Source organism: Sparus aurata, chromosome 18, assembly GCF_900880675.1.
Source record: "Sparus aurata chromosome 18, fSpaAur1.1, whole genome shotgun sequence".
NCBI classification, from domain to species: domain Eukaryota; kingdom Metazoa; phylum Chordata; class Actinopteri; order Spariformes; family Sparidae; genus Sparus; species Sparus aurata.
Window position 1 is genome coordinate 11,924,598 of NC_044204.1, and position 14,601 is coordinate 11,939,198.

Below are 14,601 nucleotides of genomic sequence, written 5' to 3' on the forward strand. Positions count from 1 at the left end.
GCATTTGAAGGCAAGGAGAGGGACAATTCTGACAGCCTGTTGTAACACAGTCATCTTAGACAAGGAGACCTGTGGAAGGAGGTGGCCCCTGAAGTGTGACACAGCTTTAGGCTGCCTTCACGAGACCACTGTCACTCTGTCTATTGTGCATGACAGTAGAATTCTCGAGTTAGTCAACCATGACAGAAGCACACAAAACACTGATGCACGTAAACGCTCGAAAGCACACACACAGACAGGGACGAGAAGTATCCTCACTATCTAAAGCCTCTCTGTGGAATATAAAATAGAGAGCAGTTGTTTCTCTCTACCCAGCTCCGATCTCCCAACTGCCTCTTCACTTATTTAAATATTGTTTCTTTGTATGTGAGAAAGACTTTTGGAAGGATTTATGGGTGTGGACAATCAAACTAGCTTTGCGTTTGTGGCAGGTTCAAACAACAAGAACGATTTTAGAAAAATACCAACATGAACTTAAATTTTAACATTAAAGATTCCAGTGTACTGTTTTTCGCATTTTTCGCTGCACTTCTACGCAGGAGGCATGTAAGATGCCTTTTTCTTTTTTAATCAGCACAGATGTCTACACAGATTTCACGTTATGCAGATGACAGCAAACCAAAGTAGTCATGCACAGACTACCCCGTATTTATAAACTTACGACTTTGCATATGCTCAAAAAGTAAAAGTAAACTTCCACAAGAGTATGTTTTTTTTCATTAAGTACAGTAAAAGCTGGCATGACTGAACAGCACTATTTTAGTCTTTAACATATAAACAAAAAAATCCCATTCAGTTCTTTTCACACATGATATAATTACATTTGTCAAGGTATAATGCCCCAATTTGTCTCATGCGCCTAATCATCGCATAACCTTTAAGAGCCTGCACTTGCAAAATTCTGATTAATATGTTGATTCAGAAAAGTCTCTGGGTCTTTAAATGTCTTCACAGGGTGAAATTAAATGCTGCTTTTCCCTCCCTGGGCAGTAAACATGCAAAATCACCCTTCTAAGTTTCAAATGTTCTCCATCTGTATAAAATCTTGTCATTGGCATTAAACCTGATCAAATAAAAAACTGTATAAACAGTGTGAATACACGTTACAAAACGGCGAGATAAGTCAATATTACTCATGAATCAGTATCATAAACTGCATTACCATATAAAAAGCAGTCATAAACTAACTAAGCTCAGAGCAGTGGAAGAATGTATTTCAGCTTCACAGGATATAGGCAATCCAGAAAAAGCAGAAAGAAGCCTCGGCAGTGGAAATTCTTTTAAAACAACCCCTTCTGGCTCACAGCTGACTTCAGAAAACTAAAAGAGGAGACTGATATTTCCCACAAGCTGCCTGTCCTTTACAACTCAAGCAAGATGCCCCTTTTAACAGGGCAGACTTCACTCTCATAGGAAGTCAGGGTGGTAGTGGAAAAATCTTGAGCAGGATCTACTTCAGGACTATGAGGGTCAACTTATAAGATGCACAAAAACTGCCTACAGCTCCTGAAAAAGCTATCAATGTTTTCCTGTTAGATATTCTGGTTCATCATTATTAAGGGACTAACAGCTTGTCTTCTCATGAATGCATGTTAACCCAAGTATCCAAAAAGCAGGAGTCCCAGGGTACTCTGGGGGTCTGGAGTATACATCAATGATTAGCCAGGTCATCGAGCCAATTGTAACAGCAACATGCTGTCAGTTGTATGGTTAGGTCTTGCCCAAGCCAAACCAAGCCAACCCAAGCCTACTCCACCAGCTGATCTAAAATGCACTAGAGCGAATCAGAAGTAGTCAGTGATGTCACACCAAGACAGGCCGAAAGCTTGAGAAGGGCAGCACGGCAGGATGCACAATATGTGTGGTCTCTGCAGTGAACAACCCATTAAAGGCAGGATGAATGCATCCAGCCTTTATCAAGTACCACGGTTTGATCCACAAACAAACAGCTGAAGGTAGGTAGGTGATTGATGAGACCAGTTCTAAATGAAGACGTTGGCAATACGCCCCACAATTGGAACTCTTCTGCAGGTGAAGGAATAGTCTTCTTAGTCTTCACTGCCCCGATCAGGGGAGGCATACAGGTTAAAGTGTGTATCACATGTGATTCTTAATGCCTGCTGAAGATGCAGAGAGAGTTACAAACAATGTGAATCCTTTGAACACCAAGAAATATTATCAAGGAGGATCCTGCAACTCCATATGTTAGGTAGTTCCTGCTTGTAGCAAAGCATCTCTGCTGTTTATTTCACTTATAGTACAGTGCCTCATTATCAATGATATACTATAATCCTATAATGAAGGTTTCACATCATGCTCATGTTTTTTTGTTTTTGTAGATACAAGTGAGATCGAAATGCTCTAGCTCATTTCTAATCAATAGCACACAGCTTATCAGTGTTCCCAGGAAGCTGGAAACAACACCTGCCTTCACTGATAACAGCGGGCAGTATAAGTGATACGGATGGATTCTGCTTAAAGGGACCATACATTTGCACTAAAGCCTGAAAAACAGGAAAACTGTAATGTGTAATTTATTTATAACTACATACAATGGTTGCCACATCTCTCTATTGAGAGCTCATTTTCATCCTGTGTTAGTGGTACAGTGGCTTTGCAGTATTCATGCTGAAAAAGGACATATGATCCATGGCATTTATAATGAATGGCTGTCTTTTCTTTTTTCTATCAGCACCTAATGTTACTGAGAGATAGAAAGCCGGGCAGATTCAACAGAGCTGTAATCAAAGTTTCTGGATGACGGACAGAATACACAAGCCTAACTAAGAAACTGCTTTGTGTGGCTTCAGGTGAAATTTGATTACGTTTGGACTCAGCTATTCACTCCTTGTTGACTGCCATTTCTAAAATGCGGCTATTAAACTGACAGTTTTAATTATATTGACTTTGAGAGCTTAATTTACACTCGAGAGGATTAATTAAAAGGTGCAGTGTTTGGGTTTTTCGGGGGGGATCTGTTGGTAGAAGTAGAACATAATATTCATAATTATGTTTCCATTCGTGTGTAATTACCTGAAAATGTGACACTGTGCTTTCAACACACGACACTCTTGATTTTTGCTAGCCCTTCCTCCCGCTGTGCTCCTATTTGGTTTATCTCCTGTTAATCTCCAAATTTCATATAGGATAGGATAGATAGGAGTGTTTCAGTTATTTGTGGAATGTGTGTCAAGGTACCTGGCAGCCCAACCCAGAGGTGAGCTTACACAAACGACTCGGCTTGACATGTCACACATCCCTGTGCTCACTCCAGCCCTCCGCTTTGTTTATTTTGCTGCTGAAAATGGATGAAACAGGTCCTTAGGTGCATAAATATGGTTTCCATATTTAGCTCCACTTGGTGCAAGATTTTACTGAGATCTGTCCCCTGTCTCACTCGATCATCTTCCTGCCTCCACGCTGTAGACTGTAGTACTTCAGCATTTTATCCTCCCTCTCCTTCTTTTTGAAGGTCTACCTGGCAATACCCTAGCAAATCTTCCTCTCTTTCAGAGGCTTTTATTACCCCAGATTAAGGTAATGAATCATGTTTTATGTTCCAACAATAGCCAAGAACAGACAAACCAAACACTGCCTGCAGAGAATGTCTTTTGCATTTTGTAGTAGCTACCGTGGTGACTCCTACAATGCTTGAAAGGGGAGTATGAGGGGAGGGGTATTCTTGATGCCACTAAATCCTACACACTGTCCCTTTGAGTTTCCCAGGTCAGCTGATAGAGTTTTTTAGATCGTGCGTGTGGACAATGACACCCAACACCACAACTAAGTCCAGAGGATGTAGTGTTATGTATGCTTTGCCAATTTGTTAAGCTGTTGTCTCGCCAGTGGTCAAAGGACCTGGTGATAGGGGAGAGCTGTGTCAGATTAGGGCGTTGACCTTGAACCAGCACTTATTGGTTGGCGGTGATTATAATTTCTTTGACTGGACGCACCTGAGGGAATGACATGGTACACAGAGTTCCCGGGAACAGAACACACATCAGGTTGAAGAGCGCCAGACTGGTTGCCAGATTGAATGGAGCCAGGCTGGAGGACAGTGTATTAGTGGCGTGAGTGCTGGCTTCTGTCACAGAGACAGATTTGTGCCTGTCCAGTACTGCTGAAGCCAGATTGCAAGTGCAACTCATAACCATTACTTACTGTAAACTGTAAGTAGTCAAGAAATTTACATTTTTACTTTTACATTCACATTTAGCAGATGCTTTTTGTCCACAATGACTTGCAATAAGTACATTTGTCATGAGAAAAAAGGAACATCATATCACTGTCGATAAAGTAAAAAATAAAAATGTTAAAAGCTTTAGAAATGCTAAAAGAACCAGCAGAACCTGAACATCATAAAGACACATGCCACTGTATCTGTTTTTTAAGATGAGAATAGGTTTATTATCAAGACACTCAGAGCTGACATTCATTCAGCCAACTGACAACTACAAAGCTACACTGATCCATAGTTTAACAATGGACCAAGTGACTCTGTATTCTGAAAAGTGTCATTCTTGTACATACAATTTTTACCCAATTTTGCAATTCCTGTCAGCACTCCAGACTACTTTAGCATCTCAATGTTCATTGCTTTGGTGCTGGCCCATACATTTTTGGTTTTGGTTCAATATCACAGCTCTCATGAACCCCATTTTTGGCCATAGCAAGCAGCTGATCTCAGAGTAAACACTCCAATAAACCCACCTGGCCAGCAGCCAGACAATGCTGAGGAACAAAGTTGAAAAGCCATCACCTGATGACTGTGTGTATTGGATTTAGATTCACCAGACACTTAACTACAAACAAATTATACTTAATGATTCCTCTCTGACTGCTGAATGTGTGACCCCGCTTCACCCACCAGGCACTACAGATGATGATATAGATGTTTAAACCAGTGTGAAAATAGGCATGTTATACCTGAGGGGATTATGTTTGTTGTGTCTGTCCCAAATGGTGGAAGCAACCAGCAACCTACTTGTAATATAGAATTTGTAAACTTATCCATGCGATGACAAGATAAGGGCAGACAATTCAGCATGGAGGACAACTTCAACTTTCAACTTTTCATACAAGAACTCAGACAGATCATAGCAGGGGTTGGCCCTCAGCCCGGCTACCAGCCCAAGTCCACGCCCCAGCAAAAACGCTTGGTTTGGGTCAGAAAAACACGTATTTTGGCTTAAAATAGCTCCCTGTTTCAGTCACCACAGACATCACTGAAGATGTCCTGAGGTCTCTGTAAAAACACCTGGTTTTGATGCAACTGTCAGGGCTCGAAAATTCCCCAGATTGTCCTGTTAAAACATTCAGGAATGTCCCCTTCAGGAATAGTTTATTGTCCCCCCAAACAGGGAAGTAAATGATCCACCCTTGCCTGTGGCATATAATGTGAAAACAACACACTGCGGTTGTAATACAATGTTGTGTTGGTTTCCTAATGAATGTTCACAGTTTCCCTCAGGACAGAATTCGGAGCCTGGACCCTGGCGAATGTTGTCAACTGCTGCAGTGGTATCTAATAAGGGACCCCAGCATGGTGTTCGCCCTCCAGTCCTAGCTGTACTGCACCCTGTTCAAGGCTGGTTATACTGTTGTGTGTGCCAGATATGCAGGGAGAGGCCTACAGAGACACTGAGAGTAGGTGTTGGGTCCATGGCCACACATGGACCTCTCACTTTTGGATGAAGGGGTCCTCAAACTGGCCAGGAGCTGGAATGCCATCAGAGCTGTACAGGGCCTCCCAAACCAACCATGTTCCTGTGAAAAGTAACTCTCAGACCTGCTTCAGACAGACAGACATACCAAGAAAGAGTGAGATTTAAGACATTGTCTAAAGGAGTAAATAGATTCTGCTGTTCTTATATGTAAAGGGAATCTGTCCCAAAGTCTCATTGTGGCTGAAAGACTGAGGACTGACTCTTGAGGAACTCCACATGAGAAGTATGCAGCAGTAGAGGCTGAGACAGTGAAGGTCCTATCAAATACATATAAATATATAGAAATTTGAAAGAAAACCAATGTGAAAGAAATTAAAATAAGCAACTTGTTATCCCTGTTGACTTTGTGTACATGATGGAATATCACACATACTGCTAGCTGCAGTCACAAAAACAAATCTAAACATTTTCTATATCCTTCCTTAGAAGTGAGTTAAACAAAGTCAATCTAAATTGGAGCTGTAGCTGACCAAGATGTCTAAATGGCGTCTATTGCACACTGAGATTTTAGCCTTTCCAATTCATAGCTAAATCATGGCCTCACACAGACAATGCAAAATGAAATGATAGCAACTCCAATTCACAATCCAGCCATAATGGGATATTATCAATCTCACAAGCTGTGTAAGCAAAACCTGTTGTCAGGAAGACTTTGGAAAGGGGAAGGTGGACCCAAATGCAGTTACACGAGAGGCAAGGATATGAGGGAACAAAAGGCGAGCTTTATTTTAAAGCTGAACACAAAAACAGGAGCAGACAAAACGGGGGCAAGAGGCAAAGTATCAACCAAAAACAGCAAGACAAAGTAGCAACCAAAAACTGGGCAAAGTACAAACCAAATAGCAAAGTACAAATCAAAACCAAAGTTCAAATCAAAAATGCAAAATGCAAAACTCAAATCCAAAACACATACCGTGGGGAACAAGGAACAGACAGGAGCAGGCACATGAGCGGGAACATGGACGAGACAGAGGCTGACAATTACAATGACCAGACAAGGAGTGAAGGGAACACAGAGACTAAATACACAGACACTGATGACACGACGAGGAACAGGTGAGGTGGACCAACAGGTGAGATAACGAAGGGGAGGAGCACATGAGAACATGAAAGGAACAAAGCAATAGACAGAGGGAGCCAGAGGGAACATAGGAAAATACACAGGAGAACTTAAAGGAAACATGAGGGCATGGAAAAACAAAAGACACAAGACAATATACAAGGACATGGAAATTAGACACAAAACAAAATCATGACAAGAACACAGCAAACAGATCTACAGTCATGACAGTACCCCCCCAAGGGAAAGCTCCAAGATGTCCCTCAAAACATAAGTCCAAGTGAGGCTGGGAGGGTGGAGTGGGTCTGGAGGAGGGCCAGAGTCAAAGTGAAGTCGGGAGGGCAGAGGGGGTTCAGGAGGAGGGCCAAGGTCCAAACAAACAGGAGGGTGGAGGCGAAGAATGGAACCCACTGGAGGCTGGGGACGTGGGCTGGGGCCCCCTAGAGGTGGGGGACGTGGACTGGGACCCACTAGATGCCGGGGACGTGGACTGGGACCCACTAGATGCCGGGGACGTGGACTGGGACCCACTAGATGCCGGGGACGAAGCCGAAGGCGTTCTGGAGGTCGGTGATGAAGACGAAGACCTAGGCGTTCTGGAGGCCGGCGACGAAGACGAAGACCTAGGCGTTCTGGAGGACATTAAAGGAGAACTTAAAGGACACATGAGGGCATGAAAAAACAAAAGACACAAGACAAGATACAAGGACATGGAAATTAGACACAAAACAAAATCATGACAAGAACACAACAAACAGATCTACAGTCATGACACCTATAACAAAACACTTTTGTCTCAAAGTGGGTTTCGACTAAGCCTTTCAACCATACCAACAAAATGAAAAACCGTTGACTTTGATCACATTTATTTGACACATTTTAACACTGAATATTCACAATGTGACTGTGTTCTTTTAGCAGTGTGAATGGACGAGTGACATTGGAGACATTTGAGGACCACCTACTCAACTGACGCCACAACAACAGGCAGATAGAGAGTGGACGACAGAAAAAGAGAGAAAGTGGGAGGTGTATGGGGTGGGGGTTGCCATTTGGGGTCCTCCACCTGTACCTTTATCTCCTCCATGCTGACTTCAGCATGGGTGACTTTCAGGCCTAAACATTTTTTTTTACGCCACAGGGTAGTTTTTTTACTTCCTTTTCGACAGAGAGCCAAAGGGCCTCCTCTACTGTGTATATTTTATCATCTTCCACCAGCAGTTTCAGTGCCCCTGGCAGGCCCTCCCACTCAGTGGTTCCCAGTGCGCAGGTTGTAATTGTTGTGGCTGTCTTCTGTAGGTAGGAAATTAAAAAAGACTAAAACAGAAAGGTCCCTTGTCTCTTTTAAACCACAGATTTATATAATACATTCATCATCTCACAGAGCAGGGAAGCCACAAGTCATCAGCCGTTCTAAATTGAATATGACGCACCTACCTCCAGTGGGGTCATGTTTGTGGACTGCAGGCGATATCTGTATTTGGGTGACCCACCTTTTATGTGAGTCAACCTAACCTCAGACTCGACCTAGAGAGGGGGTGCTGCTGCCTCCCTCCACAGGGTGAAGCGCATGTTCTCTAAAAAAATGTTATGTCCTAATAGCAATACGTGTATCATATGTTCTTTTGATATTCAATCGAAAGTGCTTTTGATTGATCAATTCCAGTTCTGCACAGACAGATTTTAAAAATTCCATTTAAAAAAATCTAATTGTTTCAGAAAATATATAGCATTCATAAGTCCTCATTGGGAACTGCCTTCTTCTTTTTAGCAGATGGCTGAGTATCTAGAGCAGTGGCGATCATTACACATTTATACTCATAAGACTGCAATATCAAGGTTTATTTGACAAATTAATTAACTGACCTCAATATTACCTCCCTCAACAGAGAACAGCCCCTGAGCCCCCTTAATGTCAGGGAAGATGGTGGGGAGAGGATGAAGACGGACCTCTTTCTGGCACGGCCTGTGGGGACGACTTGTCACGTCTATGGTGACGTTAAGGGTATAGGGCGGGGATCCTCCCTTCTGACTATATCTCCTGATTACGTATCCCTGTCCAGTGGCCACTTTAGAGGAAAAGGCCTTGTACAGGGTAACCTTGGTCACTCTCTGCTCATTATTTATTTATTTTTTTAAATATGTTTTGGCCTTTATTGATAAAACAGCTGAAGATATGAGAGGAAACAGGATGAGAGAGGCGGGGAGTGACACACAATAAAGAGCCCCAGGCCAGGACCCCAACCCAGGGCTGAGGACAAAGCCTCTGTACATGGGACACCTGCTCTACCACCCGAGCTAAACGGGGCCCCTCTTTGCCCATTATTAATGATGATAATTTTTGCAACTTTAGTGGCCAGTGGGTGCAACTCCTCAGCGTCCCCAAACATCCATCCAATTGCCTTGGCCTGGTCCATCACCGCCGCAATGGTGACGTGGCCGATAGTTAAGAATCTTCTGGAAAGCCCTTCTGAAATAAATCCAGAAAAAGTGTGTTAAATGTCATTTAGATTACATTTTCATGTAGACTAATCATGAAAAGAAAAATCATGTATAGAGTTGTAATAATGTGCAGATTCAAGTATTCCTATTACCATAACAGCAATATTATGATTGTGACTGGCACTACACTCCCTCAACTGCATAATACCTGTATCGCTGTGCAGTTGTGCCTACTCTGCACTATATTACAGGGATGTCAGACTACAAAGTAAAGCACCACAAATGTTTAAAATACAGCATGCATTAAAAGGATTTATATTTTTGCTTCAAGTGTAAAACTATGCCTTGCTGTCAGTACCTTTTCAAAGCACAATGCAATACTTCCCTGCCGGTGCTATGTGCTGCTTCTCCACACAGGGGGAGATCTTACGTCATCTACTGCAGAAATTACATTGTCTTGGTATAAGTACCTTATACACCCCCACATCAAAAGACCCGAACTATCCCTTCAGGACCCCTTGTGGCACAGGGTCCTTATACTGTACAGTATCTGGGCCTTGTAATTTACTTTAGAAAAATGAAACTCAGAAAAGAATGCCTAGAATATGCAAGATAGTTTTTAAAGATGTAAGACTGCACATTAAAATGATTATTGTATCAAATTAACATAAAAAAATTGTGGATCAGTGAACCTTAGACGTTGTTTCTATTTGCATATTTTCTTGTGTATACCTGTGTCATAATTAAGCACACTCATCAGTGAACTGCCAAAGACGGTTAACGAGCCATCTCCAGGTTTTATCTCTTGATTAAATGGCTAATTACAGCTTCGTGCCTCTAGGCCTATGTAAGCATTCAAAGGTATTCATGAACAACGTCAATAGAGATGATAATGAGTAGTTCCCACCGCTATACATACTGTTAATGAGTGTTTCGTTTTTGTAAGAGCAGCAGTGATTTCTTATGAGTTTTGGTTTTCTTGTTGTTTGTGGTTTTGTTTTACATAGTTCCAAGATGTAGGACAATGTTTAAAAGCTTCCAGGATTTGTATAGATTCCAACACAATGTAACCAAACAGCAGAAGTGTAACTTTGAGTAAAAGTGTTTTCAGTGGGTTCAGTTTTTCACACTACTGAGATGCTCACTCCTCAAACTTCTGATGTGAGGAATGAGACTATTAAATCAAGTTATTGTATCTCACTAACATTAAGAAATTTAAAACTTTACTTTAAAAGCCCATATGTGTAGGTTTAGACAAATTTGTGAAAACTGCCTCTCCCAATTTTGTGAGAAAGAGAGAGTTTTGTATACAACAACACAAAGCATTAGATCAAGGTGTGGTAGCCAATTGGTAAGGCGTTTGTCTCGTTAACCAAAGATCATGGGTTTGATCCCCATCCGTGCCTCTAACAAGTTCTCAACAACATACCTGTCTATCATTGCATTCAGCTCAGTCTGTGTCATAAGTTTGTGTAAAGCTGCTCACATTAGCCACTCCTGGCCTGCTATCATCATCAACAGCGTCAGCAACTGAGTTTTTGGCCAGTGTTAGTTTTGTAGAAGCGTGTGCCACTGAGAGATGCTTCATTAGATCAGAGTTTCTTACAACGGACGTGAAAAAAAAACAACTCTGCAGCTCCGGTGGCTGAGAGTTGAGTCGGTGACAACAGCTTCAATGATCAGCTTCAGTTTGTAAGGCGACACATTTAAAGGGATATTCCGGTGTAAATTTAATCCATGGTCTAACACACCGTGGAACTGTGTTAGACTCCCTCTCGAGAGATCAAGTTAGCAGACAGCTCATTTACGGAGTTTTATCAACCTCAGAAACGACCGCACGACAACAATACACTGCAGTAAATGGATCCAAATATAAACCGCCACCAAAAAGCCACAAATAATGCTCAGAACAGTACCAAACTTCAGCAACAGTACAAATAGGGTCTCAGCACATAGTCCGGGGCTGAGGAGTGGGCTTCAGTCATGATTGATGAGGAAATTGTTCTTCACAGCCACGCAGCCTCCTATCACTTGTTTCTGCTCTATGTAACTTCAGTGAGAGTGTAGGATCACAGCCTTACATACATGTTAACTTAAAGACATCCCATTGTTATGGCATGATGAGTTTTCTGTCTAGTTGCACCTGTATTATCTCTGACAAATTGTAACAGACCTGGGATTTGTTTTTCGCATGGTGTTTCACTGTAGGAGGATTCCAAGATTGCACTAAATGACACCTCCTAAATAATTTTGCTTTCAAATCAAATCACTCTTCTCAAACAGGATGGGAACCCCAGTACTTTGAGGAAAAGGACCATAAATGAAACACTTGCCCAACCATTGACTCTTTATACTATCACTTAGAATTGGGTAGTGAGAATGAGTGGACCTATCAGCACCTTGAATCTCAGGTCTACAGTGAAGGTGTTGACCTGCGGTTTTCAGTCGGCAATCTCACACGTGTTTTGGTGTAAGACAAGGACTAAAGCTGATGATGAGTGGACTGCTCAAGCTACACCTTCTGTTTTTTTACACACCATGTCTTCAACTCACTATTTAACTTATTTGCTGTATAATCAGAAACTTCCCTGTTTATGGAGAGTTCGTCTGCTGGACCATTTCTCGGCTGGGACTTGTTGCCAGGTAACCAGTCGACGTTATGGTGGTGTATTAATCTCCTGTTTTCTCCCGGCGTGACACTTTGCTGAGATGGCTGCCAGTAAAGCACCACTTTAACTGGGTCATTTCAGTGACCACCAGGACATTTTGCAGCTGTCTTTGTGTCACCAAGACCAGGTATTTTAAGCTTTTTGTAACACTTGCCGAGGTTTTTCTTATTTTCCTAAACTGGACCTTAACTACAATGTTGTCACAAAATAAATATTGATAATTGAAACATGAAGTAACACAGGTTAAACATATCCGTACGATCAAAACGTTCTCACTCTGAACTAGTGAAGTACAGCAGCTTGTCCAGTGGCCTTAACTGCGACGCTCTGCCTACCCCTCCAGTGTCTGTTTTGGAAATGAAGGGCTCTGCAGTCAAAACAGCAACAAGAAATAATATATTACATTCAGTTAAACTTTCAAAATAGAGCTTAGTTATAGGCAGATAATACACATACCATGACACAAATATCTGGTTAGCTTTAGGCACCACAATTACCTGGTTAGGTTTAGTAAAAACATCATACTTTGTGTTAAACAACTACATTCATTCTCGTAACTTACATTATGTCATGCCAAGTAAGTGTTATGTAACCGACCCATGTCACTTAAGTACTTGAACTTTTATTCGCTAAATTAAAAATATATCACTCCTGACTCTGGCCCACAAATGGGAAGCAAACCTCTTTCTCCAGAGGGAAAGATCACTCTACAACCCATCCTACCAACTTCTGACACAGACCTTTCACACTCTTTGTCCCACTGCACTAGACAGGCGCTTTAAGAAGTGTTGCTAGAGGGGTAACTAAAGCGTCAAACTTGGAGGTGTATGGCCATTGACCAGGTTGCTGTATTTCATCCTTTGCGAGTGAGAACCAGCTGGTCTGATAGATCTGGGAGAAATGCTGATGCAGTATGGTGTGACACTTGCAAATACAATACATTTTATATCTGTGGTTTGCAGAAATGTGCAATTAATTCTGGGGATTGGGTTGGATCGGACAGGTTGTAAACCAGTAAACAGTATGCCAAGTCTCTTAAACCAGGGGTTCTTAACCTTTTCGACCTTAAGGCCCAATTTTTTCAGTGCAGAGTGGCCCGGGACCCATTAAATATTAACACTGTATATGCAGTGGGGAAGCTAGTTTGCAAGCGTAGCATGTAAAACTACATGTAGTTCAGCCTGGCTGTAGTTTTAACAAACTGCATTTCTACTCCTGGAGAAATGTGGTTTGTAAAACTACTGCTAAAAAAAGTAGCTTTAGCAACTACTTATACTCATTATACTCATTTAAATCAGCGTTAAATAAATCAACATATGATGTATCTGAAACAAAATATAATAGCCTACAAAAAATTCACATACAAATATGCCTCTCAACTCAAGTTTTATTTTTTAAAGAACAAAAGCTGACATTTTTGGTCAACATCACAGTAACTTCAGAGGCACTAACACTTTGGCACTAGAACTAGATGTCACATGAGCAGTCTCTCAAAGTTTTTATCAGACAGCCGGATCCATTTGGCACTATAAACATCTTTACCAACACTAAAAAGCCGCTCACATGTTGCACTGGCTGGGACACCAATGTTGAACTTCTTCAAAGAAAAATAAAATAAAATGTATATTATATAGATCTTTTATTTATATAAATATATATATATATATATATAGATATGAAAACTTGTCTTATTTGCCAAAATTGTAGTTTGTAAATTGAGTGGTTAAACTACAAAAAATTACCCAAGAAGTAGTTGAATTTCTTGACGCAGCACAAAATATGAATGTAGTTTAACTACCAGCAAGTTACAGCAAATTGTAGTTAAGCTGTATAGTTCAACTACATGTAGTTTAAGTCTCCCCAACACTGCATATAGGTTTAATTGATCTCACTCTTGGTTTGATTTGTATTCAATAATAAGTAAAATCCACTTACAGTTTAACATGGTAATACGTTAATAAAGTTGAATAAATAATACAATTACGTGATTATACGTGATAACCACAAAGATTTTTAATGAACTTCTGTCAACATATTGTGGCGGGCATGGGCAGAAGAAAGTTTCACAAAACAGTTTCTTAATTTTGACACGGGTCCTGAACTGTCAACGCAGTAACATACAGTGACCACAGTTTAACTCACCAGTTTACGAGTTTAAGGCTGGTATGTAATACTGTTACTGTGATGATAAATGACTTAAATATTGAATCTGTGTCTATAATAACCACACCCTGACATGTAAATGTGACATCTGTCTTGATTCATTTAATTTAACTTAAAATATGGACAACTGACTGCATAATATATGAATCAGAAACAGAAATGATTTACAGCAGCTCCCATTCAAAGTCAAGAATATGCAGAAAAATAGTAGTAGTAGTCATAATAATAATAATAATAATAATAATAATAATAATAATAATAATAATAAACTATATATGCTGCATATTTATAATAGAAGCCTACTGCATCTGTACGTTTTTTTTCACCGTTTAACATTATTTTATACATTATCATATTTTATAATGTTCTGTCATGGAGTACATCACTTCACTGCTAACAGAAAAGAAAGCAGCTCACTGCCAGTTACAGCTTCTTATCATGATCTGCAGTCTTTGTTAATTTTTTGTCATGATTGTTATTATTAGTACCCATCAAAAATCACAGTTACATGTCAGGATGTGGTTATTATAGACATATTCAA

At 40.8% G+C, this 14,601-nt stretch overlaps 1 long non-coding RNA gene across 1 annotated transcript; it reads right to left on the reverse strand.

Annotated features, from left to right (window-relative positions):
• Positions 1 to 4,341: 4,341 nt before the first annotated feature.
• On the reverse strand, positions 4,342 to 6,700 carry LOC115569112 (uncharacterized). The gene is made up of 2 exons (XR_003981486.1): positions 6,640 to 6,700; positions 4,342 to 5,788 (listed from the first exon to the last, which is right to left on the reverse strand). It is a non-coding gene; the product is annotated as an uncharacterized LOC115569112 (long non-coding RNA).
• Between the last annotated feature and the right edge of the window lie 7,901 nt (positions 6,701 to 14,601).